Here is a 17092-nt window from a genome sequence, read left to right as displayed (position 1 = left end):
TTCACCAGCTCTTGCATCAGAAATGACTTACCCCAGACCCACGAGCTGCTGAGACTTGGTCTTATCTATGAGGCCAAATATTCAGGTTCCCCTCCCAGCTCAGCTCAACCCAGCTCAGCTCAGCTCAGCTCTGGACCTCAGGATGTAGGACCAGAAGGGGTCTTAAGCAAAGGAGCAACACATGCTGGGAATACAACTAGAAATTTGGATGTCCACTCCAGGGCTCCACCCATCCTTTGCCTCTGAAAATTAAAGTGTAGGAGTCCTGTCAACTCACCCTGCTACCACCAGGCCTTTCCTGTGGTGCTGCTGTACATGACAAGAAGCACGAAGAAGATGTGGTTAAGCATCTGTTGAGGTTTTTTTTTTTTTTTTTTTAAGTATCCAGCCATAATCCCAATATTCCCTTCAATGTTCTGCAAGAGCAGCTGGCGGCATTGTGTGTCTCAAGAGCCAAGAATTGCTTAATCCCAAGTGAACTTGAATCTCAGGCTCACAACAGTCAGGATATCCTGCTCTGCCTTTTGTTCCAGTAAAACAGGTCTTTGTAACCTCTGCAGAGCTCTTCATCCTCACCCCGGAATTCCTCCCAGGAGGGTTTGAAGTGAGTGGTATTTTCCAGTCTGTGGTTTTCTCCAGTCTCTGCTCCTAGAAATAACAATAGCAGTGATAATGGTTCCCAGGATGCTTTGGGCCTTGCAGAACTAAAAATGCACACATGCCCCCGAAGTCAAAAGGGGTACTGCTGTCACTGGGGAACATGATCAGAGCAAAAAAACAGGGCATGGGCCTGAGGCATAAAGGTTTCCAACAATTCAGAGGAAAACCAAATGACTACTCTGCCAGAATGCAGCTATCCACAGTCCAGTCTCTAAACTTGTCTCAGCAACTGAGTAGCTAAGCAGAAGATGCAAACAGAAAAGGGAAAATGTGGTTTTACTCATAATATCAGGAATATAGCTCACTTGGTAGAGCGCTTGCCTCACATGCACAAGGCCCTGGGTTTGATCCCCAGCACCACTAAATGAATGAATGAATGAATGAATGAATGAATAAATAAATATGACAGATCAGATTGTCCCCATTCCAATATAAGAAGTAACAAAACAACATGGATCTGATACAGAGGTGTAGAAAATTTTTAAAAATTCTCTAAAAAGTGCAAGAAAATCCTTGTATACTTCAAAATGTTGAGTTATCCTCCATGTAAATTAGACCTCAATTTAAAAAACAGTTTGTCCCTGAATCCTGGCTCTTGTTCCCTGGTCCCTCGGGGCTTTTCACAGGTCACTCCTTCTGCCTGGACTGTCATGTCCGTCACCTCCCGACTCCCAGCTGCTTCCTTCTAGATCTGGTCTCCAGCAATGGACTTGCTTTTTAAGCATTTATTATTTGCAGTTAGGGATCATGTTTCTTTACATGTGCTTCTCTCTTTAAAGGCATGTTCCATGAACACGGTTGTCTTAGCTGAGCACAGGACAGAAACTGTTACCTCCCACCCAATCTTTAGATTTCACAAAACAGAGGGACTCCCTAAGAAGACCCTGGCATCCAGAGTCTGTTCCCATCAGAATCTATATTGTTCTGAACCACCGGGGTCTCTAGTCTGTCTCAGGAATTTGACAAATTCTGTTTGCCTTTGAAGGATATATTCTTTCCTACATCATTCAAAAGCCACATGATCAAGATATAGATACATACACATTTCCTTCACTACAAAAAAATTCCCTTGTATCCCTTTGTAATTAATCTCTTTCCCTTTGAATCCCCCTGAATTCAGGCAATATTGATCTGCTTTCTGACACTAGTGTTTGCCTTTTGTAGAAATTCATACAAGTGAATCACGCAGTATGTATTCTTTTGACTTATGTATTCTCTGACTTTTTTACTTAGCATAATTCCTTTGAGTCCTTCATGCTAATATCTCTCCCAAATCCACTCTCTGCCCAAATCCACTCCGCATGGGCTTCTGTCTCCCAAAATATACTGTCTGACCCTAAGCACTCAAGAGGAACTCAGCAGCAGGATACGCCCTATTCTAAAGGGGGAACACCCTAATCTCCTATTATGCTAAACCGCCCTATTCTAAAGGGGGAACACCCTAAACACGGATCCTGCCCTGGTCCTTGAGCAAGGTCACCTTTCAGAAGTCCTTCCACTAGACAGCATGGGAGTAAGCTGGCAAGGAATTTGTCATACCTACTTGGCTGATGGCTCCCAGCAGTCAGTTCATTCCCTTTTGTTGGCTGAGTACTATTCTGTTGCATGGATGTACCACCATAGGATCATTCTTTTACCAGTTCATAGACATTTTGGAAACTGCAAAGAAAGCCAACTATGAATATGCATGTTTTTGTGTAGACATGTTTTCTCAGGTCAGCATCTAGAATAGAAATTTAAATGAGTGATTATTTTAAGGGTTTTGCAAGTGCAGCCCTGGAACTGAATGCCCCCTTAAATTTTGCACTCTGGGTAGTTCTCTTGCCTCACCTAAGCCCAGCCCTGGTTTTCATTTCTTTAGGAATGGGATTATTGAGTCAATATCTAAGATTGGAACTGCCAAATCATGTGCAAATGTAGGCTTAAAAGTACAAGAAACTGTCAAAAAACTTCCCAAAATAACTGTTTCATTTTACATTGCCTCCAGCAATGCACAAAAATTCTGGTTCCTCCAAATCGTCTCCCAAAATTTGGTGTTTTCAGTCTCCTTATGTTAGTCATTCTGAGATGGTATAACGGTATGTCACTATGATTTTAATTTGGCATTTCTCTAATGATTAATGGGATTAAGCACTTTTTATGTGCTTCTTTGCAACTTGTCTTTTGACAAAATGATCTGTCGATTGTTAACATTTGTCTTTCTATAGCAGCTGTTTTTAAGTAGCAAAGCAGAATTGCAAAACAACTTTGAATATTTGTAAGTTAGGTCACAAAAGGGATGCAAAATGTTTGCAGTCTGTTAGAGATTCACACAGCTAACGTCGTTCATCAAATCTTACACAAATACAGAAAATTATTTCATGAATAAAAGTAGCCCAAACCTAATAACCAAAGCTTTCCTAGCGGATCTCTTTTCCTATTAGGATGTTTTAATATTCCTTCTGGCATCCATTCCCCTTACAAAATGTAATGTACAAACTAAATTTTTAAACGCTGTTAAAGAATGACTAAAACCCTGCAAACTGAGTCGTTGAATTTACAGAAAGCTCTGGGAAGACAAGTGAAATGAAATACAGAGTAAGATTACAGATAATCAGACAGGGAAAATCCTCCCATTCATTCATGATTCTGATACTAATGTACGCTCTTCAGGAGTCTCGTGGAAGTTGATTGGCTGAGTGCTACTGTATAAAACCTTCCTCTCGGCTTCCAGTGGCTGGCCTCTGGTCTGGTGCCGCCTCCAAGGAGGGACTGGGTCTCAGCGGCGACCAATGGCGCCTTGGGTGAGGGTTGAGGGGTGGAAGGTGTCTGCAAGGCTCCTGCTGCAGGTTTTCTCCAGCGCCTCTGCTGGGCGACCCGGTCCTCAGGGAATCAGACTTGACCCAAGAGCTTGAGGAGGAGGAGCCGCTGATGAGGAGGCATAGCAAAGAGAAGAAGGAGCTGCAAGGTGATGGGATGGGAAGCAGGAATTTAGAAGCCATCCGGATCCAGGGAAAGGCGCGGGTCCGCCAAAATTCAGGGCATGAAGAATGCTGTTCCCAAGAACGACCGCCCCCCCCCCAAGGAAAAAAAAAGAAAAGGAGGAAGCAACTCACTGAAGATGTTGCCAAGTTAGAAAAAAAGAAATGGAACAGAAACATAAAGAGGAACTGGAGCAATGGAGACTGACTTGCAAGGAGAATAAGATCGATACTGTTGCAGTTCATATTTCAAACTTAGTACTTGAAAATCAGCCGCCTCGGGCGTCACAGAAGAGACGGGAGAAGAAAGCTGCACTGGGAAAGGAGCAGGAGGGAAGGAGAGCTGAAGCTGGAACTGAGAACCTATCTGGAGCTAGACAGGTGGAAAGTGAAAACCTTGCTCAAATACCGGCAGCCGTAGAGTTGGAAATTAAACAGATTCCTTCTGATGTTCACTGTATGTAGAGAGCCATTGAGGGTCAACTGAAAGAACAGGACTGTGGCTGCCTTAAGAAGTTAAACTGCTGAATCTATGCAAAGCCACGTGGGAGACTTTTTGCCATTTTTAAGGAATCCTAATTCAGGAAATATGTATACTCCAGAAGAGTTTGAAAAGTACCGTGATGATATTGTAAACACAGCTGCGTGGGGAGGCCAACTGGAGCTAAGAGCTCCGTCTCACATTTTCCAAACACCAATAGAGATAATGCAGGCAGATTCTCCTGCTACTGTAGTTGGTAAAGAATATTCGAAACAACCATTAATACTTGTGTATATAGACATGCATATGGATTAGGAGAACATTATGATTCTGTTGCACAGTGTATGGACATAGCTACTGAAAATTGCAGTGAGTTTACAAAATGTTACACAGTTATGTTTTAGTGCAGTGTGCCAATCGGAGTATTGCTACCAAGTGCTAAGTTGTTCTAAATGCTACTGAAACACACAACTACCTTAAATCAATTTTAAGAATAAGTTTACTGCCAGGCTTTTTAGAAATAGGTCAGAGATAAACTTCAACCAGTGTCCTCTTAGTGGTGTTTTGAAACTTAAAAATTGATGTGGAGAATATCACTTATAGACCAAGGTGGTACCCTGTTTACTGATACATTCTTATCATTTTTATTTATATTGCATCCTGGATATTTTGTTCTGTTTAAGGATACATTTTTCAATGTTTAGAAATTTCATCCCACTACTAAAATTTTCCAAAGAAAATTTCAGTGTCATTTTTCTAGAAGTGAAACGACTCATTCTCTGTCATTGTAATAAAGTGGTATTGTGATGGCAAATTTAATTAATGCTTATAAAATGAACTTGATTGCAGTAACCTTAGTGTTGATGATATTAGTGGGGTAAAGTTCTTATATAGCCTGTCAGTGCACCTAGGAAGCTTGCTTTAATAATTAAGAATTTTAAAATATTTATTCAGATGGGACTCAGTTATTAAGTTTAAAGAAATGAGACAAAGTCAAAGGTAAATAGATATTTACTGTCAAATTTAAACCTCTAAAGATTAGAGATTTGCCTTTTATTTGTGTATAGCTTTAACAAGACATAACAGAGGGGAAAAAAAAGTCCTATCTGGTCTCTCTAACATGTGGTTTACATAAAATCACCCAAACTTAAAATCCATTTTCATACATACTTTGTTGCTTTGGCAACCCCAGGTTCTAGGTCACGATGGAGCTGATCTGGCTCCCATTTCCTCTCTGACCTCAGAATTTCCTTCCCTCTTCCTGGGCTCACATCTGTTCCAATCACACTGGCCTCCTCTTCCTGGGACATATCAGGTACGTCCCCACTGAGGGCCATCAGCCAGACGGGATCCTCCACCTGAAAAGCTGTTCCCCGGATGTCTGCATGGCCACTCCTTCACCCCCCTTTCTTCTCTTCAAGTTCTCCTTCTCCACGGAGCCAGTTCTGATCCCCCAATGTAAAACTGAAGCCCCCCAGTTCTGGTCCTCATACTGCATTCCCTGCTCCTTTCCAAGAGCCCTTGTCTCCTAAAATGCTGTACCATTCCCTCTGCACTGTGGTTACAGTGAAGTGCCTTCATCACTGTAGAACGACGAGGACAGGGAGGTTGGTGGCTTCCTTTGTGGATGTGTCCCAGGACCTGGAGCACTGGAACACCTGCCACTGGCTGGCACCCAGTCAGGGTTCATTAACTGTGTGTGTGTGTGTGTGTGTGTGTGTGTGTGTGAACCACTGGCCAGGGTCTGGGCTGGGGGCAGGGAGCTTCACCCTAGGAGCTCATATTTCCCATGGAGATGTGGCTGAGCCCTTGGGACTCACTTTCAATGAGACCACATTATTAATCATCCATCACAGGGGAAGAGAGTTGAAAAGGCAAGGGCTCTCAGGGGAGAGCAGGGAATACATAGCTCAGCTCCCGTCACCCACCATGTCAATAAACTGCCGTCCAGTTTACCTACATGAGAAACTTCCAGCAAAATCCATGGATCATCAGTTCTGGGAGATACTTCTTAAAAAAGGAGGACGGGGCTCTGGTGACGGAAGCAGGGAGACAGCAAGTTCAAAGCCACCCTCAGCAATTTAGGGAGGCCCTAAGCAACTTAGTGAGACGCTGTCTCAAAATAAAACATAAAAAGGGCTGAGGATGTGGCTCGGGGGTTAAGCACCCCTGGGTTCAGTCCCTGGTGCCAAAAAGAAGAAGAGGCCAGGGGAAAGGTCAGATACACCTGGGAAACGCTTCAGACCAGATTCCTTCTGAGCAACTCAGAGTCCCTCATGCAGCAGGACACCAGCTTGAATTCTGCTCTGGTGTTTCACAACACATGACCATGAGGTCCCATGTCCCTTTTCCCTTTTTACCCCAAAGCTCCATGGAGGTCCTGCTAAATTAGTGTTCTGAATCAGCGCAGGTTTGGGAAACGCTGACTTTGAAGATAAGGCTCAACTCCTGGCTGTTCAAGGGCCTTCTGGTCTCTTCCAGTCCCTCCAGGATAGTTTCAGACCTGCCCAGTGTTTCATCCATCCCCTGCAATTCCCGTCTGCTCAGTTTCCTTCCCTCTGCATGCCTCGCCCCCTTTTCCCCAACCTCCTTCCTGCTCCAGCTGAAGGCCCCCTCCCCAGCCCGGCCTGAGTGCTGTGGTCTTCATCCCCACCCTGTGTCTGCAGCCTCCTGGACCAGCTCCCCGCAGCAGGGGTGAAGTCAGCTCACTCTGCCTCTCCAGCCTGCCCCTCCTGCTGCTCCAGCTGACCCAGGATGAAGGGAGCCCAGCAGAAAAGAGGGGCACAGCCCTGTGGCTGCAGAGGGGGAAGGGATGCCAGCTGGTCAGATCCCAGGTTCCAGAAGCCGGGCCTGGCTGCCTCCTTCTCTTATCCCTGGCCCTCCTCGGTTTGTTGGGTTTTGTATTCTTTTGTTTTGTTTTGTTTTGTTTTATTGGTATGGGGGACTGAACCCAGGGATACTTAACCAGCCCTTTTTATATTTTATTTACAGACAAGGTCTCACTGAGTTGCTTAGGGCTTCGATGAATTGCTAAGGCTGACCTTGAATTTGCAATCCTCCTGCCTCAGCCTCCCTGGTCTCTGGGATTACAGGTGTGTGACACCACACCCGGCCTTCCTGGATACCGTTAACATCTTCCTTTGCATGGGTCTTTCTGCTCCTTCAAAATGCTGAGGAGGCACCTTACTGACATGACTGGCTATCCAATGGTAGAAAGTAGAAAATGACAAACACCTGGGAAAATGTTCTAACTTACTAGCAGTCACTGAAATGCAAACTGAATGGTGAGATACAATATTGTGTATAATGTGTCTCAAGAACTGTAAAAATATTCATACTGTGCGCCTAGTTACCCACATCTGTGATAAGTCCTGAGGAAGGAAACAAAAATCTTGGAAACACTTATGCTCAAAAGTTATCAACACAGCTGGTTGTGGTGGTATGCACCTGTAATCCCAACTACAAGAGAGGCTGAGGCAGAGGATCGCAAGTTCAAGGCCAACCCGGGCAACTTAGAGAGACCACGTCTTGAAACATAAATAAATAAAAGTCCTCAACAGTATTTTTAAAGCATTTTTAACTGTGAAAATAACACAACAGAAAAGTACTTAAAAATAAATGTACAGGCCAAAGGAATTATTATAAAGCAAAATCAACCAAAGTACCACATGACACAAGATGGAACAGCACCATCACTCTGAGAATCTGTGTCCCCGGCAAACAAGCGCCTCCCCTCCCCTCTGAGATAACCACTTCCTCGTTTTTCCCACAGTTTGACCCCTCAGCGTGCGTCTCTGTGGCTGAGGTAGGTGGGGGCAGAGTGGCTGAGTCCCAGGATTGCACTAGACACGGAGTATAAGCCCCAGCACTGGGCGCAGCCGAGGCGGGCACTAGCTCAGGTCTCGTCCTTGCCCTCCCTCTGTGGGTGGACCCAGCTCCATTCCTGGAGCAGGATTCTCCCCACTCCCGTCCCAGCACCCATCAGCTTCCCTTCCTGCTCCCTGCGCTTCCTGCCACCAGCATGGGTGCCCTGGGCCCTGAGGACAGAGTGTAGGCCTTTCATCCTCTCCTGTCCACACAGCTGGCCCTGCTCCTGGGAGGGGCCCTGAGGTTTTCTTCCAGGAACACTGAAAAGCTGTCCCAGGCTGAGCCCCCTCCGCCACCCACCCACCTCCCCAGCCTTCAAGAGGTCCTTGCTGTGAAGAGCATTCAGGGGGTGTCTGTGACCTGCATTAAAATACCCAGCCGTCTTCAGTCACATTTCAGAGAAAAAGGAACACTCGGGTTTTTCTGGGCATTTTTTCGAAGAAGTTGAGGTGAGAGAATGAAATTTGGAAAGTGGAGCCAGGTGAGATGTCCGGGGCCAGGAGGTGTTGGGGGAGGGGCTGGGACAAGGGCGGAGGTGGACAGGGCGGGGCCTGGAGAAACAGCCTGGGTGACTTAACCCCCTTCTCTTCTATGCTCCGTCCTTTCAAAAGTCACCTTTGTGTCCCCAGTCCTCAGTGGCAGTGTCGTGTGCCATTTTGAAAGTGGGTCTTCTTGTAACAGTCACATTGGGTCCAAAGTCACAAGAATGGTCCTAAAAATTCTTAAGGGCTCAGGAACAGGCTTCAGTAGGGAAGCTTAGCAGGAGAGATGGACAGGAAGAGGAGAGGACTGTGATCAGGCCCTCAGCACCCCCTGGACAGGCAGGGCTGGGCTGGCAGGGTTCACTGAACACTCACGGCGTGGGCTGTGGACAGAGAAGGGACCCTCTGCCCAGGTCTTTCTCCTTCTTGCAGGACAAGGCTGGACGATGAGGGACCAGGCAGATCACTGGCCTCAAGTGTCCAGGTTGGGTGCCAGCAGTTTATGAGGCCTCTGGGAGAGGCAAATGCCCAGCACCAGGCACCTGGGGCCTTGGGGCATCTGTAAGTCTTCTGGCCCAGAGGATAGAGGTGATGGTCCCAGAGAGCAAACTCCCCAGGAGGAAGAAGGACTCCACCACCAGTTGGACTGTGCTGGGGACCAGACTGAGCTCCAGTGCCATCTATGCCCAGTTCTGCTCCTGGCTCCCGGGAGGCCTGGGAGACGACGGAGCCTGTTCACTGAGTTTTGGGTGAGACTGTGGCCTCGGGTTTGAGAGAGACTCACGGCCCTGACCCATGGCCCCTGTCCAGTCCTGAGCCTGGACTCCTGTCTTGGTCTTAGTGTGATGGGGCAGGGGTCAGGTGCTGGGGGGTCAGGCTGGGCTGGTGGGGCGCCTCCTCTGTAAGGCTCAGGCTGGGCAGAGGTGGGGCCTCTGTGAGCAGCAGCTGGAAGACAGAGGAGCAGATGTTCTAAGCAGACGGAGCCTCAGTGCATGGACTGCAGCCCGGAATCTCTTCAAAACATTAACCAGAGCCTGGGCCTTCCATCTGCAGTGAGCACTGCTGCAGGAGTCCCCTGCCTGCCCAGGGCTGGTCCCCTCTCGGGAGCTTCTTCTCTAGAGGACACTCGTCTCAGTCCTCTTCTTCCCCCCACAGGTTTTCGGGGGCTGATTCGTCCCCACTCCCTGCATGAGTGTGTTTGGCCCCGGCCACCTGAAGGGCCAGTGAGAAGCCTTGGCCTCAGGGTTTCGTTCCCTGGACAGGCCACAGACCCCTGAAGCCTGGCCTGGACCCCGAGCCCTTGAGGGGAGGGGGAAAGGGGTCCTCCTGGCTCTTCTGTCTGCATCCTGCTGACCTGGCCTGTGACATGGGCCTCCGTCCCATCCTGCCCCCGCTGGCCTTCACCCCGGGCTGCTTGGCTGTAGCTTGGTGCCCTGCGGCCTGGGCTCTCCTCCCTCTTGTGCACTCCTCTCCTAGCTGGGTCTGCCCTGGGTGGACACTGCTGCTTCCATCAGGCCTTGCTGCCAAGCCCCGTCCCCTCAGCTCCTGGTGGGGAGGCCCGTAATCCCCCCCAGGTCCCATCAGCCCTGTGGATGCTGAAACAAACCTGGGAGGGGCTGAGGAGGGAGTTGGTTGTTCTCTCAACATCTCTGCTTGCTTCTATCCCTTTTGCTGAGACCCCAGCCTTGTGTGACTCCCTGGGGTTGTGTGAAGATGGACCTGTGACGTGCCAGGCAGGCCACGGGCTCAGTGACTTCCTCTTTGTCCTTCCCATCGATGGGTATGCAGCTGGCATTTTTTTAAAGCAAGAACGAGAGCTCATATTTGCCCTTTTTCTCTTTATCAATTTCAAGGTCATTGTCCTGGCCAGCCTCCCACCTCCTCAGGACACCCGGGGTCAGGGGAGGCTCAGCCTCCTCCAGCCCCCTCTGCTATAGTCTCCGTCGGGGGCAGAGACCTGGCCTCAGGGCTCCCAGCTACTCCCTTCCCTTCCCTTCCCTCAGCCCCCTCACCTCCTGGTGGTTCTGCTCCTGCCCTCTGCAGCCCCCCTGCCTCCTCCTCCAGGACTCCCTCCTGCCTTACTTAGGTTTCACGGGGGGGCTGCTCTCCGAAGGCAATTGCCTCCTGTAGAGTAGTGCTCACACCCGGCACCGATGGGATTTCTTCTTCTGTCACTGTGTTCCACAGGCTTCGGCAAGCAGTCTGGGCTCATGACAGTTTGGAGTTGGTGGCCCTGATGGAGGACAGTCAGGAAATCCCTACCGGCAGTTTGGTCTTCAGCCGCGAGGTGGCCATAGTGGGCAGGAGCAGCCAGTGAGCGGCAGGTGGCACCCCAGCAGTGCAGGATTCTCCTTCTTTGGCTGGCGGTGTGCCCACAGGGGAAGATGAGAGTGGTAAAGCCAGAGAACCCGGGAAAGGATGGCAGGTGGATAACTGGGGCGGCAGGTCAGATGTACCCACAGTGATTGGGAGCCAAGCCCCAGGGCAACATGAGCCCAGAGGAGAAGCCTAGGCTGGGAACCGGTGTAGGAGATCTAAGTTCTTGATTAAAAAGAAAATCATTTGGGTCTGAAATTTGGATCCCCTGAGAAGTAAAACAAGCCTGGGAGCAGAGCCACTGGGAAGTTGGGTGGAACAATGGTACCTGCACCTTCTGGATGTGCCTTCACCTTCCTCATTGCTCTAAGGCTTATTTAAAAAAAAAAAGTTTTTTTTCTCTCTTCTCCCCTCTCCCCTCCCTAACAAGATTGGGGAGACAGTGTTACCCTTTCTTCCCCTAGTTAATTGCCCTTGAACACACCCACTACAGGAAGGAGATGCCTGCTGAGGATCTGGGAAGTGAATATCTCCCAAATTAAAAAGTGAATCCTAACAGCCATCAGGGCACCCTGGGGTCCCCCTACCAGAGCACACCTGGAATGTAACCCTTGAAGTTTCTTTAAAATCCTTCTGTTCCTTCTGATTTGGAGAGTCGCAGACTTTGGGACAGGAGTCCCCTGTGTTTCTCCTTTACTAGCAAAGCAATATACCTTCTTTTTCCTTTTTCTCAAAACTGTGTCCTCATTATTAAATTGGCATTGATTGGCATTGGGGACAGGGACTGAGCTTTCGGTTACATGGGGACACTTGAGGACTGAGTGTCCATGTTCTGAAACTGAAGCTGTAGTTTCTCAGAGGAGAGAGAGAGAGCCTCCTCCCCTGCTGCCCTCCAGACAGATTCTAAGAAGCAGAGGTGGACTGCCTAGGGGAGGTGAGATGGGAGACAGGCATTTTCCTGGGACGGGAGACAACAACTGTCCCTGGAGAGGATTTTCAGTTGCAGACTTCGTGGAGCCTGCTTTAAAGGACTGAGAAGTGGCCCAAGTCAACAGCAAGCCCATTCCCCCCAGCTATGTCTGTGTCTCCTTTCCCATCATGTACTCAGCCTCCTGAGCTGGTTTCCTGTTCTGAAAAGTAGGGTGGTCACCCTGGGGCAGTGTGGAGACAGCCTGAGCTGCTGCAGGGCAGGAGATTAGACCCTGGAGGGCACTTCCTGCCTGGCTCTCACCTTGGACACTCACAGCTAAGCACCTGACTGCTGGGATTGGAAGCCTGGGTTCCTCCCCCTGCCCTGTGACCTCAGGCAAGTCACACAACCTCATTGTACCTCTTACTGTTCTTGAGCCAATGGCAGAGACTTCATCAAGCTCTATGAGGACTAAATAAAATAAAATAATATAGGACTCAGCGCCTAACAGAAATGTCCAACACATAGTGTCCATTTAAAACCTAATCCAACATTCATTATTTTACTTTTCAGAAAATTAGTGGCATCAAGAAAAAGGCTGCGTGTGCTCATGTACTCTCTGGCAGAAAACCCTGGTGGCAAAAATCATGTAACACACGTGACTGAAATCCAAGCACATGTTTGCAGAAAGAAATTGTCTCCTTACCTTTTTGTTTCCCATAGTCCCTGTCCTCTAGGGTGTCTTTCAGTTATTTCTTACAATTAATAGTGGTTTGTCCCCAGGGTCCATGTATTGGAGACTTGGTCTTAAGGTGGTGTTGAGGTGGTATCCACTGTGGGAGGTCCTTAGGATATTGGGGTGCTGCCCTCAGAAGGGAACACTGGCCTCCTAGAGTGAGATATCTTCAGAGTGAGGTGCTGTACAGTCCCATGCCTGAACTGAGTGGCTCTCTCTGGCTTCCTGTGAGATGTGACCATGTGATCACTTGCTCCCACATTTGTTCCCATCATTTCCTCTGACAAGAGGTGCTCAGCTAAGAGGGGTCTCACCAGAACTGAGCCAGTGCCGTGCCCTGCCCTTGAATTTCCCCAAACTGAGAGCTAAACAAACCTTTATAAAGATAGCCCCCTCAGGTATTTTGTAACAGCAACAAATAGCTGACTACCGCAGTGAGTGGCCTTTTGGAATCCTGACCCAGCTTAAGGTGTGAGTCAAGTGCTCACTTGCCTGTGAGGTTTTCTCAGGCTCTTCCCTTGAGCCCTTCCTGATCTCACAGTTAGGTTTAACCAGTCATCTGATGTGAGTTCTGTACTCATTATCACCCCTCTGGGAGGTAACCTTCCTGTGGAGTCAACTCATATTTCCCTCACTTGTTACCCGAGGGGATAATGGGAATTTCCCATTCCCCACCCCCTGAGCCTTTGAGTATTTGAGTTTGCTGAAATAAATTGGCTATAGATAGATTAACAATATAAAAAACAAATTTATTTATCTCCATAGAGCATCACATTAAGGGGAAATACTCACCTTCCACCCTAATAACACACAAGATTCAGAAACTTAGCTACCCTTCCTCACAGTACAGAGAGAAATGAGGGATATAGGCAACTAAAAGGTAAGTAAATGAATTTTAGGGGCGATGAATGGGCCCTGAAGAACATAAAGGATCTCGGACCAACTTCTCTGGGATCTGGAAATGCTGTCGATTTTCAATCTCTTCCTCTATGATATAAATTCAATGACATTCCTTGGTTAATATTTAAGTAAGAAGGCTAAAGATCATAACACCCACCGTTCCCGTTTAGTGGGTATAACAGTTTGATTTAAAAGTGTCCCCCAAAGAGCTTATATGTTAGGTAATGTACCAATGTTCAGAGGTGAAAAGATTGGATTATGAGAGCTACAACCTCATCAGTGGATTAATCCATTTCACTAATCCATTTCATGGATTGATGATATGAATGGACTACTGGGTGGTGTGGCTGGAGAAAGCAGTTCACTGAGGGGTGGTGCTGTCCTTGGGGATTCTTTCTTTTCCTCCATGCTGTCCTGCTGCCATGAGCTGACAGCTGTCCTGCACCACACCTTTCCACCACAATGTTCTGCGTCATCTCAGAGCCAGAGCTGCAGATTCAGATGACCGTGGACTCAAATCCCTGCAACTGTGAGCCCCAGATAAGTTTTTCTCCTCTAAGTTGTTCTTGTCAGGTATTTTGGTCACAGCAATGAAAGCTGACTGACACGGTGGCATGGTCTGTAAGTAGATAAAGAGAAGCCTCTTCCAGCATCTTGTGGTCCCCAAAGGTGTTTAATGTAATCAGTATATTAAGATGCCCTAGTTGGGGTGCCACATTCTGAATCACACACTCCCGTGAGGGATAAGTCCATATTTGCTGAGTACTAACTGAGCTGGGATTGACAAAAAAGCCTCCTTGGTGGACTTGTTATGACTATGACACCTCCATGGTTAATCATGACCCCTTCTGAGATCTGATAAAAGCTAGGAACCCCTTCCTACCAAACATTTGTACACCTAAACAGCAATTCAAAAACCATCTGAAAATGAGAGAGTTCTCTTAGAAGTAGGGTAGGCATTCAAAGCAGGAATAAAAAGTACTCAAAGGCAAAAGCCCCAGGTAATGATCAAGGTCGGCATCAACAGTAGTTAAGTCCTGAGATTGTTTGTATCTTTGATGCAATGTGGTACTTTACTTCTGTGGTCTTCCCCAACGTCCATAATAATCCCAATCTCTATTACCTAATTGAGGCAGTGCTTATCAAATGGCTCCACTGTACACTCGTCCTTCTTCCCTCTTCCCACACAGTACTCTTTGGAAGGACCTTGCAGGCAGCACACACTTAAGGAAAAGATGTTATGCTCCATCTCCTTAAGAATGGAAACTCTACTTACATATTTTTTAATTCTACTGCATGGAAAACTTTTCTCTTTTACTCCTCCTTCACCTATTTAGTCATTAATTTATATTAATGTGAGTTCACTATTTTTTTTTTAATTTTAGGATATGATCCAATACTACTTGCTTTCTTTGCTCAAGGGTAGGAATTGAGAGTGAGACCCAAATCCATGAGCCTAATTCTTTGGCCTCAGTTTGGGGACATGGGTGGACCTGAAGGGCACAAAGGGATCAGAAATTGCTTGTCACCATCATTAGATGTGATAATGGTTAAAATGAAAACCATTAAAAGATATGTCTTTTGTTCCTAGAAATAGGAAAAAGTTGATAATTACAAAAGGAAGTTATTACAGGTGTTTGAGGGTGAGCATTAATGTCCCCCACAAAAGATCATATTGTGAAGGCTTGGTGCCCTGCAGCAAGGTTTGGAAGTGAAGATTTTATGCAGTGATTACATGATGAGAGTTGTAACCTCATCAGTGGATTAATCCATTTGTTGGATTAATGATTTTAATGAAGTGCTGGGTGATAACGATAGGCCAGTGGGAAGTAGAGAGAGGAAGGATGACACCGGGGGTGTGGCCTGAACTCTATTTTTTCTCTGCTTCACTTTCTCTCACCCTCTCCCCTCCCTGACTCCCTTCCTCTCCCTTCCCTGCTCCTTTTCTAATCATCGTGAACTAAGCCACCATCCTCCACCACACCCACTGCCATGCTGTTCTGCCTCTCCTCTCAGATTCAGAGTGCCCAGTTACAGAACAGATCTCTAGAACCATGAGACCAAAGTACACTTTTCCTCCTTGTAGTTGTTCTTGAGGGTTGGATGGCTTTGATAATGGGTGGTAAGGTCCACTAGAGGCTCTGAAGTCTGGGGGTGGAGAAGCAGTCCCTGCCTGATGGAGATGGTGATCTCTAGTGACAGTCATGCCAGGAAAGGGCAGCTCTTCAGCCAGTCCCTAAGCAGGAGGGAGCGGCCTCCTCCTCAGCACGACACTGCTCTCACCTTTGATGGCTCCTTTGACTGGAGAGGCCCTTGGGAAATACCTATGCCCCAAACAACAGAGCATCTACCTGTATCAAACCAACCCTTGTCCACGTGAAGAGTCAAATGGACCACAACCCAATAATCCTGGATGACTTCAACATGCTCTTTCCATCACTAGACAGATCATCCAAACAAAAACTAAATAAAGAAGCCACCGAATTAAAAAATACAATTAATAATTTAGACTTAATACATATAGACTATATCTTCCATCAGTGACTGAATACATTTACTTCTCAGCTGCACATGGAACATTTTCTAAAATAGACCATATTTTAGAACACAAAGAAACTCTTAGCAAATACAAAAATTATGGTGATAGTGTCCTGCATTTTATCAGATCATAATGGAATGATATTAGAAATAAGTGATATGACAAAAAATAGAAATGACTGTAAATAATTCACTACTGAATGATGAATTGATAGCAGATGAAATTAAAAAATACTTAGAGGTAAATGAGAATGATGATATAACATATCAAAATCTCTGGGACATTATGAAGGCAGTCCTAAGAGGAAAGTTCATAGCATTGAGCTCATACATTAAAAGAGCAGAAAGATACCATATAAATAATCTAACATTACATCTCAAGATCCTAGAAAAAGAAGAACAAATCAACATCAAAATCAGCGGTAGAGTGCTGCGCCCCTCCCCTGACTCAGGCAATGGCAAGGCCCTACTGAGGTGGATGGCACAAGGCATCCATCCTCTGGAGGAGCGCAGTATGTTTCTGGGAATGGGCTGGTTTGTTTTTGTATTCCTTTAAAAAGTATAGTTACGACTTCTCATATGACCATTAAGTATGAAGGAAAGAACATGACTTTCCCAATTAATGCAACTACTTCTAAAGAATAGATCTGTTTGCTCTAAATGCAATGATTCAGCTGTGGAGCATAAATTGTTAATGTCTAATGAAAAACTCCCTGTATTCCTGTCAAGGAAGTTTTTGAGATATTAAGTTAAAATCTAGAGAAGAATAATTAATGTTAAGAAGACAGATTAGTGCTTAGTACTGGGCAACTTGTTCTTGTTCCTGTGCACAATGCTTTGTGCTCTTACTCTTATTTGATTAAAATTAGTAGCCTCTTTTTTCAAATTAACCGATTGCCGTAACCGTTGCACCGGTTCCGGTCAGTAAGTCAAGAAAGAATAGTCAAGGTATAGGCCAATAGTCTGGGACATTTCTAACTATTATTAAAAGTTAGCTAAGCAGAAGCAGCTCAAAGCAAAACGCAAACTGAAAGGAAAACGCTTGCTTATGCATACGCCAAGATACATTCTTCTATTCTAATTGTAGCTACATAATACTTTGTTTCTTTGAATAATGATTCCTGTTTTGTAACCACAAAATACTGTGAACCTGCCAAAGTGAAAAATATATAGGATTAACTTCACAAGTAAAGATGGGGATTCAGCACCTACACGTTGGTGTCTGTATTGTTTCTCCACCGT

The 17092-nt window shown here is 46.5% G+C and overlaps 1 pseudogene; it reads left to right on the top strand.

Annotated features, from left to right (window-relative positions):
- Positions 1–3431: 3431 nt before the first annotated feature.
- Positions 3432–17092, top strand: part of LOC143385854 (deubiquitinase OTUD6B-like) — a 45088-nt pseudogene continuing 31427 nt past the window's right edge.

The sequence above is a fragment of the Callospermophilus lateralis genome, chromosome 11, assembly GCF_048772815.1.
Source record: "Callospermophilus lateralis isolate mCalLat2 chromosome 11, mCalLat2.hap1, whole genome shotgun sequence".
Lineage (NCBI taxonomy): Eukaryota > Metazoa > Chordata > Mammalia > Rodentia > Sciuridae > Callospermophilus > Callospermophilus lateralis.
This window is presented reverse-complemented; position numbering and strand designations above follow the sequence as displayed.